Genomic DNA, 15,373 nt, shown 5'->3' with positions numbered 1-15,373 from the left:
GACAACGTACTATTACGTCGTGTTTGGGGAGGTAATGTTCGAAGTGGGCTGAGCCCGATCCGTACACAGAGGGTGTCAGCAGTGTTTTACAGCTGACACCCGGAACTAACAGCCAGGAACAGCTATCGCGCTGTTCCTGGCTGTTTAACCCCTTAGATGCTGCGATCTAGGCATCTAAGATGTTACAAACAGGGAGGTGCCCCCCTGTGACAGCTTATAGCTTCCATCTCCCCCCCTGCAAAGTGTTCGGGGGGAGCCAGTGGTTGTCATAGCAGCCCAGGGGCCTAGTGAAGGCCCCCAGGGCTGCCTTGCTTCATCTCCTGTTAAGCCGTGTCTCTGGTACTGCTTAACAGGAGCCTGTAAAAATTACAATCTACTACAATACATTAGTATTGCAGTGTACTGTACCTAACGATCACTGGTTCCAGTCCCCTATGAAATGTGTAATAAAAAGCTAAGTAAAGTTTTTAGCAGTTTCAAAAAAAAAAAACTTTTCCCATTTTTCCTCGCTGTGTCCGTAAGAGGCCAAACTATTATACTATAGCATTATTTAATGCACATGGTGAATTCCGTAAAAATGAAAAAATATAAGCCGCCAGAATCGCTGTTTTTTGGTCACTTCATATGTCACAAAAAATTCAATAAAAAGAGATCTAAAAGTCTCATGTAGCCCAAAATGGTACCAATTGAAACTACAGCTCTCCCCGAAAAAAAATATAAGCCCTCATACTGCTCAATAGATGGAAAAATTAAAAAAAAGTTATGGCTTTCAGAATGTAGCAACAAAACACAAATTTTATTTTTAACAATTAGTTTCTTCCTTGTAAAAGTAGTAAAACATATTAAAAAAATAATTTAATTTGGTATCGCAGTAACCATATTGACTGGAAGAATAAAGTTAATGTGCTATTTTTACCGTATGTGAAAGCCGTAAAAACGAAATCCCTCAAAAGATTAAAGAATCAGTTTTTTATCCCATGAAAACCCCACCCCACCCCACGTTGAGTTTTTTCCCACTTTACCAATACATTATTTGGTAGAGCAAATGGTACTGTTAAAAACGACAACTTGTCCTTTAAAAAAACAAGCCCTTGTATGGCTATATTCACGGAAAAATAAAAAAGTTATGGGGTTTGGAAGATGGGGAGAAAATTAAAACAAAAATCCAAAAAAATGGCTGGGGGCTGAAGGAGTTAAACATCCAGCGATCAGCTCTGATCTATATAGGAACCTGGTAGTAAGTGTTCCATTTCCCTGCAGCGCCACCACAGGGGAAGTTAAGTATTGTACTTTTCTTATTAAAATCAATCTGCTGTCTACATAATGCTTCATACCTAGAGACCCTCTGGTAGTTGCTTTACACTTCCGCTTATAACGGGTACCTACCACTATTAACGCTGAATTTCTTAATAGAGTATTTGAAAAGAAACAATCCCTTTAAGAATGGTCTCCATCTAAGTAACATTTTTGATAAAAAAAACTGAACAGGAAACCAATAGATTATATAACCGTGCAGACGCTCCTTAGGATGTGGCCATACGTCTTCTGTTGATAAACGTTTACTTTGTCACTACGTTGTTTGGCGAGCGGCGCTATTCCGTCCTGCTGTTCTATCTGCTCAGCGTGAACACATCTGCCTTCGTAGCCCAGCAATGCTTCTCTCCAAGGAGCTGTTCTTTAAATAGGGACTTTAAATAAGTATTTATGTGAAGTGCAGAGGGCTTGGTGCGACGTATCCGATTTCATGATGTGTCTACCCTTCCACTGTTCCATTGAACCTGCAAGGGACCGTTTTAATATCCTACGATGCAATGCCATTGGAGAGGAAATGCTAAGATGGCAGTAAATCGTGTTTAAGTGGAGGAGAAATTCTGCGCTTTATGTTCCTTTGAAGCCTATTAAACCTACCTTTACACCTAGGGCCGGGGAGAAGTGCGGTTAAAAGATACCGATTGTTCTAGCAGATGTGGCTGATATTCTAGATGCCTGACGGAGAAGCATAGAATGAAATGTTTCCAGATAACTTTGTTTTCTGCTGGAACATCTGGTCCTGACCATGGATATCGCTTGGCTGTCTTTGTTGCAGGTAGTTCTTACAATACAATATAATTTGGTGTTTGATAACAGATTTGAATAGGAAAAAAGGAAAAAAAAAAGATTTAAAACATTTTGCAAAAGTCATGGAATTCTGGAATGTGGATATTAAAAAAAAAGAGGGTTTTGCAATAGAAAAAGGCATGGGATAGGGGTAGAGGGGAAGGTAAGTTATGTAAATGAGGGTAGGGATGAAGGGCAGGCGATTAGGAGGGAGTACAGGTGGGGGGTCCATAAGGTAAGAAACCATGACCCCTCAGCTTTCTGTGAGCTAAATGCTTCATCAGTCGACTGCGCTATTGATACCGTCGAAAAAACGGAAACCCACCGGAATGGTGACAAACGGAAACCATTAGCAATGTTTCCGTCACCATTGATATCAATGGTGATGCAAAAGGAAGCTGTGGTTTCCGTTTGACTTTCCGTTGCGGGGTTCCACGACGGAAACCTCCGACGGAACCCCTCAACGGAAAGCCAACGCTGATGTGAACAGTCCCTTAGTCTTGAATTATACTCCATTTTTAATGGATCAGTTTTTTATCTGTTCATCTTTCTTGCTTTCATTTTTAGTCTGCTCATGTGCATAAAAAAACCGGATCCATAACTGATACAAAGAGATGGCATAACAGTTTGTATCCGTCATCCATTGACTTCAATGTAAAAAAAAACAACGGAAAGCTAGTTTCCGCCAGGTGCTTTTGATGGAAACAATAGCGTGGCACACTACGGTATTTCTTCTGTCAAAAAAACGGAAACCTGACGGAACGAAGCCTAACTGAGCACCACTGATTCAGAAATAAAACCCATTGAAATTATTTTTTTTGACGGAAAAGTTAACTTCTGTTCTTGTGGTTCTCTGACGAATACACTAGAACGGAAGCCACAACACAGATGTCAACGCAGCCTTGCTGTGACCAGGACTTTTGTAGGTCCCTTCAGGATTTCAAACTCTGGATGCAAACAGGAATGTTCTCATTCACTGACCGCAAGTGGAAATCCTGTAATGGTGAGGAATTGCAACACAAGGTATATTAGAAAGTTTGTGTGTTTAGTGCAGCTTTCAAAATACTTTTTATTAAAAATTATTTTTACTCTTTGAGATACAGCTGCTTTGTATCCTGTATACAGAGCAGCCGTATCTAGCGCTATGATCTGTATCCGGCAGGTTTGCGGGAATGACGGATTCAGTGAACAGAAATCGATCACATCTAAGTTATGAACTTAGATGTGATCGGTAACTTTCCGACTGTCGCATGTATACAATGACTTTATGCAGTGAAGGAGCTACAGTCGGTCCAGAAGTATTTGGACAGTGACACAATTGTTATTATTTAGCATTAGTACACCACAATGGATATTTTTAAAAAGCAATCAGGATGGAAGTGTAGACCTTCAGCTTTTATTAAAGGGGTTTAACAAAAATATTACCTTAACGGTTTAGGAATAACAGGCAGTTGCCACGATTTTGTGGTACGATTCTTGGCCACGCAACAACTTGCCAAATCAATTATTTGGTACATTCTTAAAAAGTAGTATTAAATCTCTTGTTTAACAGGGGGCCCAGCACAGAACTGCCACAATGCTTTACATCGTCATTGAGGGAAATGTTAGAATTCTGTATACCTTCAGCTGCCACTAGGGGGAGCTCACAGCATACAGGTTTATACAGCTGCCAATGAGTTATGCATTGTGCTTCTCCTAGTGGTTGTAGGGTAGGTGATATATCAGTGTCATGGCAAGCAGAGAAAGCAATTCATTGCTGTGCCCCATAGCAATTGTGTGCCCTGCCTGTATGGTAGTTGCTGATAATGCTCTTTCCTGTAGAAATGCTCCTTTCCTTGCCGTTCCTGGGAGCCCCAATGAAGCAATAGCGCACATGTTCGACCACCGCTCCATTGATTTCTATGGGGCTGCCGAGCGATATCTTCGGCAGCCCCATTGAAATGAATGGAGCGGTGATCAAGCATGCGCATTACCGCTCCATTCCTATGGGGCTCCCAGGAACGGCAAGCTAAGGCCGTTTTCGTGATCGTGGGGGTCCCATCGGTCGGACACCCGCCGGACAGATATTTATCCCCTATCCTGTGGGTAGGTGATAAATATTGATTATGGGAAAACCCCTTTAAGATCAGGACCGGACGCACTGTCATTTTCGCCAGGACCTCCAATTTCAAGACATGAATTTTCCTGCCACACGTAGGCAATTACATGGCATTAAAACAAAATACTATAGTAAAATATTACGTTTATGCTTGTCTGGAACGTCTCCTATAATCTCACCACTGGGAGATCAAGATGTATTGGAAATAGGTAAAAAGCTCCTTATGTGAAGAATTATAAATCTCCACAGGATGGCTGCTAAATAACAGCACGGGGAACCACATTGAGTCCCTAGGCTCACAGCCAACTTCAGTGTAGGTCGTCTGAAGGAGGTAATCGGTGATCAAGGAACTCGGCCAGAACAATTAAACAAACACTGCAGAAGAACCGGCCAAGAAAATCCTGCACCATCTTCACACACTTCTTACATTTTAACATAATTTAATAAACTAATAAGAAAATGATCAAATAAACGTCATAACCGGCCCCTGAGTCCTGACTCAAATGTTATCATAGTGACCCCAGAGGACACGTCCAAAATATTAAGAAAATTCAGGAATCACTCAAGTATGCAAATATTTATACATTAGTTTACTTTTCTGAATATTATTCTGCTTCAGCTTTTCTGCAGTATATATATATATATATATATATATATATATATATATATATATATACACACACACACACACACATTTTCATCTGTTTTTAGTCCATGAAAAAAAAAGGTACAAGCACCTACCCACTAAAAAGAAGAAAAAAAAGAAGTCTACCTAATTCAAGTCTATAGGGAAACATTTTTCTGTTTACCCCATTACAGAGGATCTGTTACCTCTCTTGACATGTCTGATTTAATACTTTCATTCACCATAAAATAACAATTCTGGAGCATCTTTTTTTTAGAACTCTATGTTCACTGTTCCTCTGTTACTCCTCCTGGAAATGTAAGAATAAATTGACAACTGGGTTTTACCATACCCCTTGTTAATAAGGTGTGTCCCTACACAGTATGACACTATCAACACTGAATGGACAGTGTCAAACTGTCCTATTGACAATGGAAATGGTAACACCCAGTTGTCAATTTATTCATACATTTCCAGTAGGACTAGCTGAGGAATGGCACAATGCAGTGTCCTAAGAAAATATGCTCTAGTATTTTTATTACATGCAAATATTTACTTAAACAGACATGTCTTGTGGCTAAAAGCCTCATGCACACGGCCGTATTTTTTCCCACCCGTAAATACTGGCGTAAATACGGGTCCGGTGTCACACGTATTCCACCCGTTTTGCACCAGTATTTACGAACCCGTGCTCGTAAATATGGGTCCGGTGTCACACGTATTCCACCCGTATTTACGAGCACGTTTTTGGCGGCAAAATAGCACTGCACTAATCGGCAGCCCCTTCTCTCTATCAGTGCAGGATAGAGAGAAGGGACAGCCTTTTCTGTAATAAAAGTTAAAGAAATTCATACTTACCCGGCCGTTGTCTTGGTGACGCGTCCCTCTCTTCACATCCAGCCCGACATCCCTGGATGACGCGGCAGTCCATGTGACCGCTGCAGCCTGTGATTGACCTGTGATTGGCTGCAGCGGTCACATGGCCTGAAACGTCATCCAGGACGTCGGGCCGGATGTCGAGAGGGACGCGTCACCAAGGCAACGGGCGGGAGACCGGACTGGAGGAAGCAGGAAGTTGTCGGTAAGTATGAACGTCTTTTATTTTTATTTTTTACAGGTTTATACTGATCGGTAGTCACTGTCCAGGGTGCTGAAACAGTTACTGCCGATCAGTTAACTCTTTCAGCTCCCTGGACAGTGACTATTTACTGACGTCGCTTAGCAACGCTGCCGTAATGACGGGTGCACACATGTAGCAACCCGTCATTACGAGAGCTCCATAGACTTCTATGGACTGTCCGTGCCGTTATTACGGCCTGAAATAGGACATGTTCTATCTTTTTCAACGGCACGGGCACCTTCCCGTGAGAAAACGGGAAGGCACCCGTCGCCAATAGAAGTCTATGAGCCCGTTTTTACGGTCGTGTGCATGAGGCACTCTGTGTGCCGCCTCTGTATTAGGGGGATATTCTCCCCAAGAAGCAATGTAATGTAATATGTCATCCATTTTTCTCTGTCAAAGAAACCTCCATATGTCTTAGTATAAAATCAGCAGCATATGTAGGGTATGCCTTCTATGAGTGCTGTATAAGGGCTCCATACAACTTGGAGCTTGCACGGAGCTGTGTGCATGAGGACTAAAGGTAACTGATGGAAAAATAGATTAAAAAAATGAATGCAAATTGATCTCATTGTCCACATCGCTGTCCAGTCTGTCACTCATTGACCACAAAAATGCAATATTTTTCCTCCTGGGTCCTGTTAACCAGAATTCATACTGGCGTTCAGATAACCGATTCTTCTATGTGTCATTATTATTATTTTTCTGACATTATTTCTTACTATTGCCAAAACCTGGATGATATTTCCCAGTAACTCAAAAACGTACTCAACAAAACAGCTAAACTTTGCAATAAATATTTAATATAAGGGAGATCTCACCATCCGCAAACAGATTTCAAGATTTTTACCAAGAAACATATCCCATATTTGTACGCCACCTAGTGCATGAAATAAGAATTACATCATTAAATAAGCTCATGGATACTATTGCATAACTTTGTTAACCCATGTTACACAAAGCTCAAATATTGCAAAATAATAGATATTTTTTTTTGTATGTATTTACTGCTGAGGAAATGGATATTCTTTTCGATGACATGTCCCCCAACAATGATGCATCGTAGCAATGGTCTTTTCATATGGAGCAGAGCGCCATTTTGGGCCCCCTCAGGCTCAAGAGCTCAGAAGCGACAGCAACTTCTGCACCCCCTATAGTTACGCCCCCGCTTGTAGACATTGCTTGAAGAAAAGGAATATGGGTTATAGATTTATATAGGGGGTGCTCAAACTGACAAAGGAGCTCTGGGCACACTCTGGCCATGGGCCCTCTTTCACAGTCCTACTGTCTGAATAGTCAATACACCCCTGCCCTAAGGAAAGTTCATTCTGTTATTTAAGCTATTAATGGTCAATAGTTATTACCTTCTCTGATATTACAACCATGATGGGGCTATGTTTGGTGAAAACTCCATGAAGAACCCATGTAATTTTATAGCCGATTATTCTTTTGCATCAAAATTCCGCATCTTATGAAATGACGGGGAAAGAACCAGGTCCCAGGGTTTAAATCTAAGGGGGGGGGGCGGAACATGCGATTGTGGCAAATTTTTCTTTGTTTGGTCATGCCCTCGCTACTCCCTTAAATATGTAAGTCCCACCGTCAACACAAGAAGGGAAATAAAAGTGGAACACATACAGTGAAGGAAATAAGTATTTGATCCCTTGCTGATTTTGTAAGTTTGCCCACTGTCAAAGTCATGAACAGTCTAGAATTTTTAGGCTAGGTTAATTTTACCAGTGAGAGATAGATTATATTAAAAAAAAAAAAACAGAGAATCACATAGTCAAAATGATATATATTTATTTGCATTGTGCACAGAGAAATAAGTATTTGATCCCCTACCAACCATTAAGAGTTCAGCCTCCTCCAGACCAGTTACACGCTCCAAATCAACTTGGTGCCTGCATTAAAGACAGCTGTCTTAAATGGTCACCTGTATAAAAGACTCCTGTCCACAGACTCAATTAATCAGTCTGACTCTAACCTCTACAACATGGGCAAGACCAAAGAGCTTTCTAAGGATGTCAGGGACAAGATCATAGACCTGCACAAGGCTGGAATGGGCTACAAAACCATAAGTAAGACGCTGGGTGAGAAGGAGACAACTGTTGGTGCAATAGTAAGAAAATGGCAGACATACAAAATGACTGTCAATCGACATCGATCTGGGGCTCCATGCAAAATCTCACCTCGTGGGGTATCCTTGATCCTGAGGAAGGTGAGAGCTCAGCCGAAAACTACACGGGGGGAACTTGTTAATGATCTCAGGGCAGCTGGGACCACAGTCACCAAGAAAACCATTGGTAACACATTACGCCGTAATGGATTAAAATCCTGCAGTGCCCGCAAGGTCCCCCTGCTCAAGAAGGCACATGTACAGGCCCGTCTGAAGTTTGCAAATGAACATCTGGATGATTCTGAGAGTGATTGGGAGAAGGTGCTGTGGTCAGATGAGACTAAAATTGAGCTCTTTGGCATTAACTCAACTCGCCGTGTTTGGAGGAAGAGAAATGCTGCCTATGACCCAAAGAACACCGTCCCCACTGTCAAGCATGGAGGTGGAAACATTATGTTTTGGGGGTGTTTCTCTGCTAAGGGCACAGGACTACTTCACCGCATCAATGGGAGAATGGATGGAGCCATGTACCGTCAAATCCTGAGTGACAACCTCCTTCCCTCCACCAGGACATTAAAAATGGCTCGTGGCTGGGTCTTCCAGCACGACAATGACCCGAAACATACAGCCAAGGCAACAAAGTAGTGGCTTAAAAAGAAGCACATTAAGGTCATGGAGTGGCCTAGCCAGTCTCCAGACCTTAATCCCATCGAAAACTTATGGAGGGTGCTGAAGATCCGAGTTGCCAAGCGACAGCCTCGAAATCTTAATGATTTACAGATGATCTGCAAAGAGGAGTGGGCCAAAATTCCATCTAACATGTGTGCAAACCTCATCATCAACTACGAAAAACGTCTGACTGCTGTGCTTGCCAACAAGGGTTTTGCCACCAAGTATTAAGTCTTGTTTGCCAAAGGGATCAAATACTTATTTCTCTGTGCACAATGCAAATAAATATATATAATAATGTGATTTTCTGTTTATTTAAATATAATCTATCTCTCACTGGTAAAATTAACCTAGCCTAAAAATTCTAGACTGTTCATGTCTTTGACAGTGGGCAAACTTACAAAATCAGCAAGGGATCAAATACTTATTTCCTTCACTGTACACACCTGATCACACAGTCAGGAACGGGGATATACTTGATATTTCAATCAGGAACAAGTGTACATTACTACAATATAACCAATAATACCGCCATACGGTGACCATATAGTGGTCAGATACCAGATCTGCACAGGCGGTCTACAGAGTATTATCACACTGCAGAGTATACAAGTGAATACAGGACAGATCAGATGCAGGCAGATAAAACTATTACATCCAGTGACTCACAGGTGACGTATTGTTCGATTGGAGTAGTTTTTTCCTTTTCTTCTCCATCCGGCCCAGACCGCCTGTAAAGGATCTGCCTGACACAGCTTCTGTGTCGACGCCCGTGGGTAATCAGTCTGCACCTGCTCCTAAGTCTGAGAGAGTGACACGATCTTCTACCAGTCAGGCTGGGAGGCTGAGGAGTGGGAGAGCCTATCACAGCCCGGCCAGACGGAGCTAGCTCCCGCCCTCTGTCTATTTATACCTGCATTTCCTGCTCCTCCAGTGCCTGTGATTCTTTCCTGTTTCCTGGCTCTGCTGCTGCTGCTATTATTATTGACCTTGCTTCATATTGACCCTGGCTTTACTGACTACGCTCCTGCTCTGCGATTTGTACCTCGTACTCTCCTGGTTTGACTCTGCTCGTTCACTACTCTTGTTGCTCACTGTGTTGCCGTGGGTAACTGCCCCATTTCCCTTAGCTTCTGTGTACCCTTGTCTGTTTGTCTGGCATGCACTTATTGAGCGTAGGGACCGTCGCCCAGTTGTACGCCGTCGCCTAGGACAGGCCGTTGCAAGTAGGCAGGGACTGAGCGGCGGGTAGATTAGAGCTCACCTGTCTGTCTCCCTACCCCGCCATTACACCGCCATGCCGACTTCTCTTGATGATTGCAGAGTTTGCTGCTGACATCTTTAAACACCAAACCCCTCATTTATTTTAAACCCGGGAACAGACCCCTAAATGAAGTCAGACCGGACAACTAAATAAATTCAGACCCCAGATCCCTAAATAAATTCTAACCCCAGACCAGACCCCTAAATAAATTCCAACTCCAGACCAGACCCCATACATTCATTCAGATACCAGGCCCCTAAATTATCCAGACCCTTCTAATTACTATCTTTTCTACTCCCGGCTCCTCTTTAGCTCCAGGCGCCGCCACACAGGGTCCTGATGCTGGCCAGAAGAGAAGCTGGGAGTGTGGAGAAGTGGGTATAACAAAAAACAAACAAACATATTTATTCAATTTTATTTTGCATTATTATTTTGTATCAACTTAAACTCTAATTATTTAGAATTTTTTTTTAAATTCTATCAGAAGGCATTTACTTTTCAAATATCATTTTTTTAAACTATAATGCAATATAATAATTCTATATTCTATACTGCTACCTGTCCATATAAAATGCCTTGACATGCATTATTTTGGGAAAGACCTGGAGGCCTTTGTTAGGCCCTTAGATGTCCCTATAAAACCATCAGATCTGGCAACCCCAATGCTAGGGCTGGCAGGCAAGTGACAACGGGAGCCCCCTTCATTTGTGAGCACCATAAACAGCATTGAAGGGGTTAATCATGGTCATCACATGCCGGTAACCAAGTCTATTGGGTCTATAGCGATAAGGCCAACCATTGAAAAGCTGTGCGGGGAGGAATGGGAAGATGGGTATTCAAGCCCTTGTGGAAGTGGCACGTCTATTAGGACGTGAATAGCTACTGCTGTGACGGAAAGCGGTTAAGTCCCAAAAAATCCCTCTAACCCCTTCAGGATGCAGCCTGTTATTACCTTGTGGCACAGCCGATTTTTTCAAATCTGACAGGCGTCACTTTATGTGGTAATAACTTGGGAATGCTTTTACCTATCAAAGTGATTTTGAGAATGGTTTCTCGTGACATATTGTACTTTATGTTAGTGGAAAAATGTAATCGATAAATTCAATATTTATTAGTGAAAAGCACCTAAATTTGAGAAAATTGTAAAAAATGTGCATTTTTATTAATTTTAATGTATCTGCTTATAAAACAGATAGTAATACCACACAAAATAGTCACTAGTGAACATGTCCCATATGTATACTTTATGATTGCATCATTTTTTGAATGGCCTTTTATTTTTCCAGGACGTTACAAGGCTTATAAGTTTAGCAGCAATTTCTCACATTTTCAAGAAAATTACAAAAGGCTATTTTATCAGGGACCAGTTCAGTTGTGAAGTGGCTTTGAGGGCCTTATATATTAGAAAGTCCCAATAAATCACCCCATTTTAAAAACTGCACCCCTCAAAGTATTCAAAACAGCATTCAGAAATTTTCTTAACCCTTTAGGCGTTTCACAGGAAATAAAGCAAAATAGAGGGGAAATGTACAAATAATTTTTTTTTTCCGAAATTAATTTGTAATACATTTTTTTTCTGTAACACAGAACATTTTACCAGAAAAACGCAACTCAATATTTATTGCCCAGATTCTAACGTTTTTAGAAATATCCCACATGTGGCCCTAGTGTGGTAATGAACTGAAACACAGGCCTCAGAAGCAAAGGAGCACCTAGAGATTTTTGGGGCCTCCTTTTTTTTTTTAGAATATATTTTAGGCACCATGTCAGGCTTGAAGAGGTCTTGTGGGGCCAAAACAGTGGAAACACCCCAAAAGTGACCCCATTTTGGAATCTACACACCTCAAGGAATTTATCTAGGTGTACAGTTAGCATTTTGACCCCACAGATTTTTTGCTAAATTTATTGGAATTAGTCTGAGAAAATGAAAATCTGAAGAAATGTAGACCTTTTTAATTTTTAAGAAATAAAGTATAAAGAGTCCCCCAAAATTTGTAAATCTACTTCTCCCAATTACGGAAATTACGGAAATACCACATATGTGGTAATAAACTTCTGTTTGGACCCACAGCAGGGCTCAGAAGGGAAGGAGGGCCATTTGGATTTTGGAGTTCATATTTTGCTGGAATGGTTTTCGGTGCCATGTTGCGTTGGCAAAGCCCTGGAGGGACCAAAACAGCGGAAACCCTCCAAAAGTGACCCCATTTTGGAAACTACACCGCTCATGGAATTTTTATAGCATTTGAACCCACAGGTTTTTTGCAGAATTTAGTGGAATTAGGCCTTGAAAATTAATATCAACATTTTTGTCCAAAAAAAGGTTGCATTTTTTCATTTTGACGAGGGATAAAGGAGAAAAAAGCACCCAAATGTTTGTAAAGCAATTTTTCCCAAGTACGGAAATACCCCACATGTGGTCATACACTTTTTTTTTATTGTAAATTAAGTAACCCTTTCTGGACTGATCCTTTTTTTCCTTTTTCATTTTTGTTTTTCACTCCCCGCCTTCCAAGAGCCATAACTTTTTTATTTTTCCATCAATAGAGCGGTGTGAGGGCTTATTTTTTTGCGGGAAGAGTTGTAGATTCATTTGACTCCATTTAAATGACCATATAATTTACAGGGAAACTGAAAATAAAATTCTTTGAAATTGGAAAAAACGGCCATTGTTTTTTGGGTTTTGCTTTTACCGCTTTCACCGTGCAGTAATAATAACGACAACTTAACTTTATTTTGTGTCGCAATACGATTACGGTGATACAAAATTTATATAGTTTTTTTTTATATTTTACTACTTTTACAAAGAAAAAAGTATTTGTTAAAAAAAAATAATACGTTTTTGTATCAACATATTCTGAGAGCCATAATTTTTTTATTTTTTGGTCGATTGAGAGGTGTGAGGATTTATTTTTGGTGGGACGAGCTGTAGTTTTTATTGGTAAAATTTTTTGGTACATACAACTTTTTGATTACTTTTTATTACATTTTCTTTAGAGCTAAGGTGACCAAAAAACTGCGATTTGGCGTTTTAAAGTGTTCACCATGCACTATAAATTACATTTTACTTTATTCTGTGGGTCAGTACGATTACGGCGAGACCATATGTATATCGGTTTTTTATGTTTTGCAGCGTTTGCACAATAAAATCACTTTTCTATAAAATTATATTTTTTGTGTCCCCATATTCTGAGAGCCATAACTTTTTTATTTTTGCGACGACAAGGCTGTGTAAGGGCTTGATTTTTTGCGGGACGGGTTGTAGTTTTTATTGGTACTATTTTGGGGTGCATGCAACTTTTTAAACACGTATTCTATATTTTGGGAGGGGTGGTGATCATCAAAAAATAGCAATCGCCGCATTTAAGGGGTTAATTGCCGAAATCAGCAGCAAAGGATCGCTGGCCAGCAAGATTGGAGTGTCAGCTGTCGGATACAGCTGATCTCCCGGTTCCCGGGGCACGCTGTCACGGACAGTGTGCACCGGGAACCGCGCAGTAACTGTATGTCCTGTTGCGATAAGACACTGGCTACCAAGACATACAGTTGCGTCGTGGTGCGCCTAGGGGTTAAGTTGAGGGGTGCAAAGTAATGCATTGTTTATGGTCTACAGAAGAATACAATGCACATCATCTCTATCGTGACTAAATCAAGGCAACATTTTCCTATAGTTTCACGTTTTCTCACTGTCTGGTTCTTAACATGACGTAGCTGAGATGATTAGTAAGGCAGCTGGGACATATGAGGTTTCCACCCGCACAGCACAATATTGTGCCCCTAGTTAGGGCTGAACTTCTACAGTTCCTACAAGTAAACACACCCGTCCATTATGGATATTAAGTTTTGTCTTTCTTGTATTTTTCTCTTTCTAGTGGAAATGATTTTTGTCAATGTATGGTTTCCACTTGGCACGTGTAATATTTATGATGGCACCTAAGCTTGCTTTTCACTGCATTTTGTGTGAGCTCGAACTTGAGGAATGGAAATAAAGCTAATTAAACCCGACTTGTTGGCAAATATACCGTATCTTCTCGTTACTTACACTTCCAAGTTCCAAGAATACCAAAGAGACCTGTTCAGTTTGTCTAAGGTTACCGATTCTTCACTGAGCCTTATATAAACAGGTCTAGCGAAAAACTAGAAGAACTAGATAAGATGGAGTAAAGTGTCGTGAACCGACCCCTGCTATGTAGAGCTGACAACTCAAGCCCTAAGAGTGATGGCACTGTAGATGACAATGTTTGGTGGCAAAAAGGAAGTACCATGTTTTATCTTTAAGGAATACATTTTATTGCAGAAGAGATTAGCCTCTATTTCTGTTTGGTGGCCTCGTCATAGACATCTTGTCATATAGAAATATGTTTCACTTCCTACACGGAAGGTACTAAGGGTTTGCTCTTCACCATATAGAAGCGAAGCCTGATCTTGAAAATTATGAGGAGATGAGCAATTCGATTTTTTCTGCTAGAATCAAAATGATGGTCCAGAGTTGTAGCTAGGCTCTCCTCCACCCAGTACACTGCTGAAGAATTCAGTACACCGCCCTAGCCCTGTATCTCCCTGGCACCCAGGGCACATGTCCTGCTGCCCCCTAGCTAAGTCTTTGAGTTGGACATTGTCTTGCATTGCAGGGAATACATCTATAAATTTGTAAAGCGGGACCTAGGCGGTGTACGGCCCCCTGCCGGGGTGTCGCCACAAAGATTATATGAGGACAGGAGATTTCTTGCAAACTCAACTTTACTAGGCCAGTATTAGCGGCACACCTGGCCATTGCAGAAAAATAACACTTCTGAGAGCACAGTACTTAAACATGGCTAAGACGGGCAGATGATAACTGGACGGCTCATACTGTGCCGTGGAAAGAGCCAAGGGCGCTCCTCCATGATGCACGGGTTGGACTGGCAATTTCAGGCCCACTAGTACGCAACTGGTTGCATTGCACGCTGCCCGCCACCCACCACTGTTTACACGACTCTTGCACACCATGGAAAAGCTACTCTCCGTCACCCGCAACTAGCTCCAGGACCACAGACTCAAGCTCAACCACTCATGCCTGTCTCCTCTCCAGCAGCTCCACTTCATTCTCCTCAACAGCTCTTCACAGCAGCTCTCTCTTTAGCCAGGTTCCCCCTCTTCTACCCAAAAGCTGAACAGAGGTTGGCAGGAACACAGCTGTTATATTAATTAGGCATTTCCCCCAGCGCCAGGAAGCGGCACAACCATACTTCATTGTTCAGGTACTGTCATGGTGCAGCAGAAGTTAGGACAAAGATGGCATACACCCTGGCCCCAAGCAACCTAGATTAAGCCAGCGAGCCAACCATCAAAAGCCTGTAAAAAATAAACAGTCATAATGTTACAGTGCAATGAACAAAAGCTGT

The sequence above is a fragment of the Rhinoderma darwinii genome, chromosome 5, assembly GCF_050947455.1.
Source record: "Rhinoderma darwinii isolate aRhiDar2 chromosome 5, aRhiDar2.hap1, whole genome shotgun sequence".
Taxonomy (NCBI): Eukaryota; Metazoa; Chordata; class Amphibia; order Anura; family Rhinodermatidae; genus Rhinoderma; species Rhinoderma darwinii.
This window is presented reverse-complemented; position numbering follows the sequence as displayed.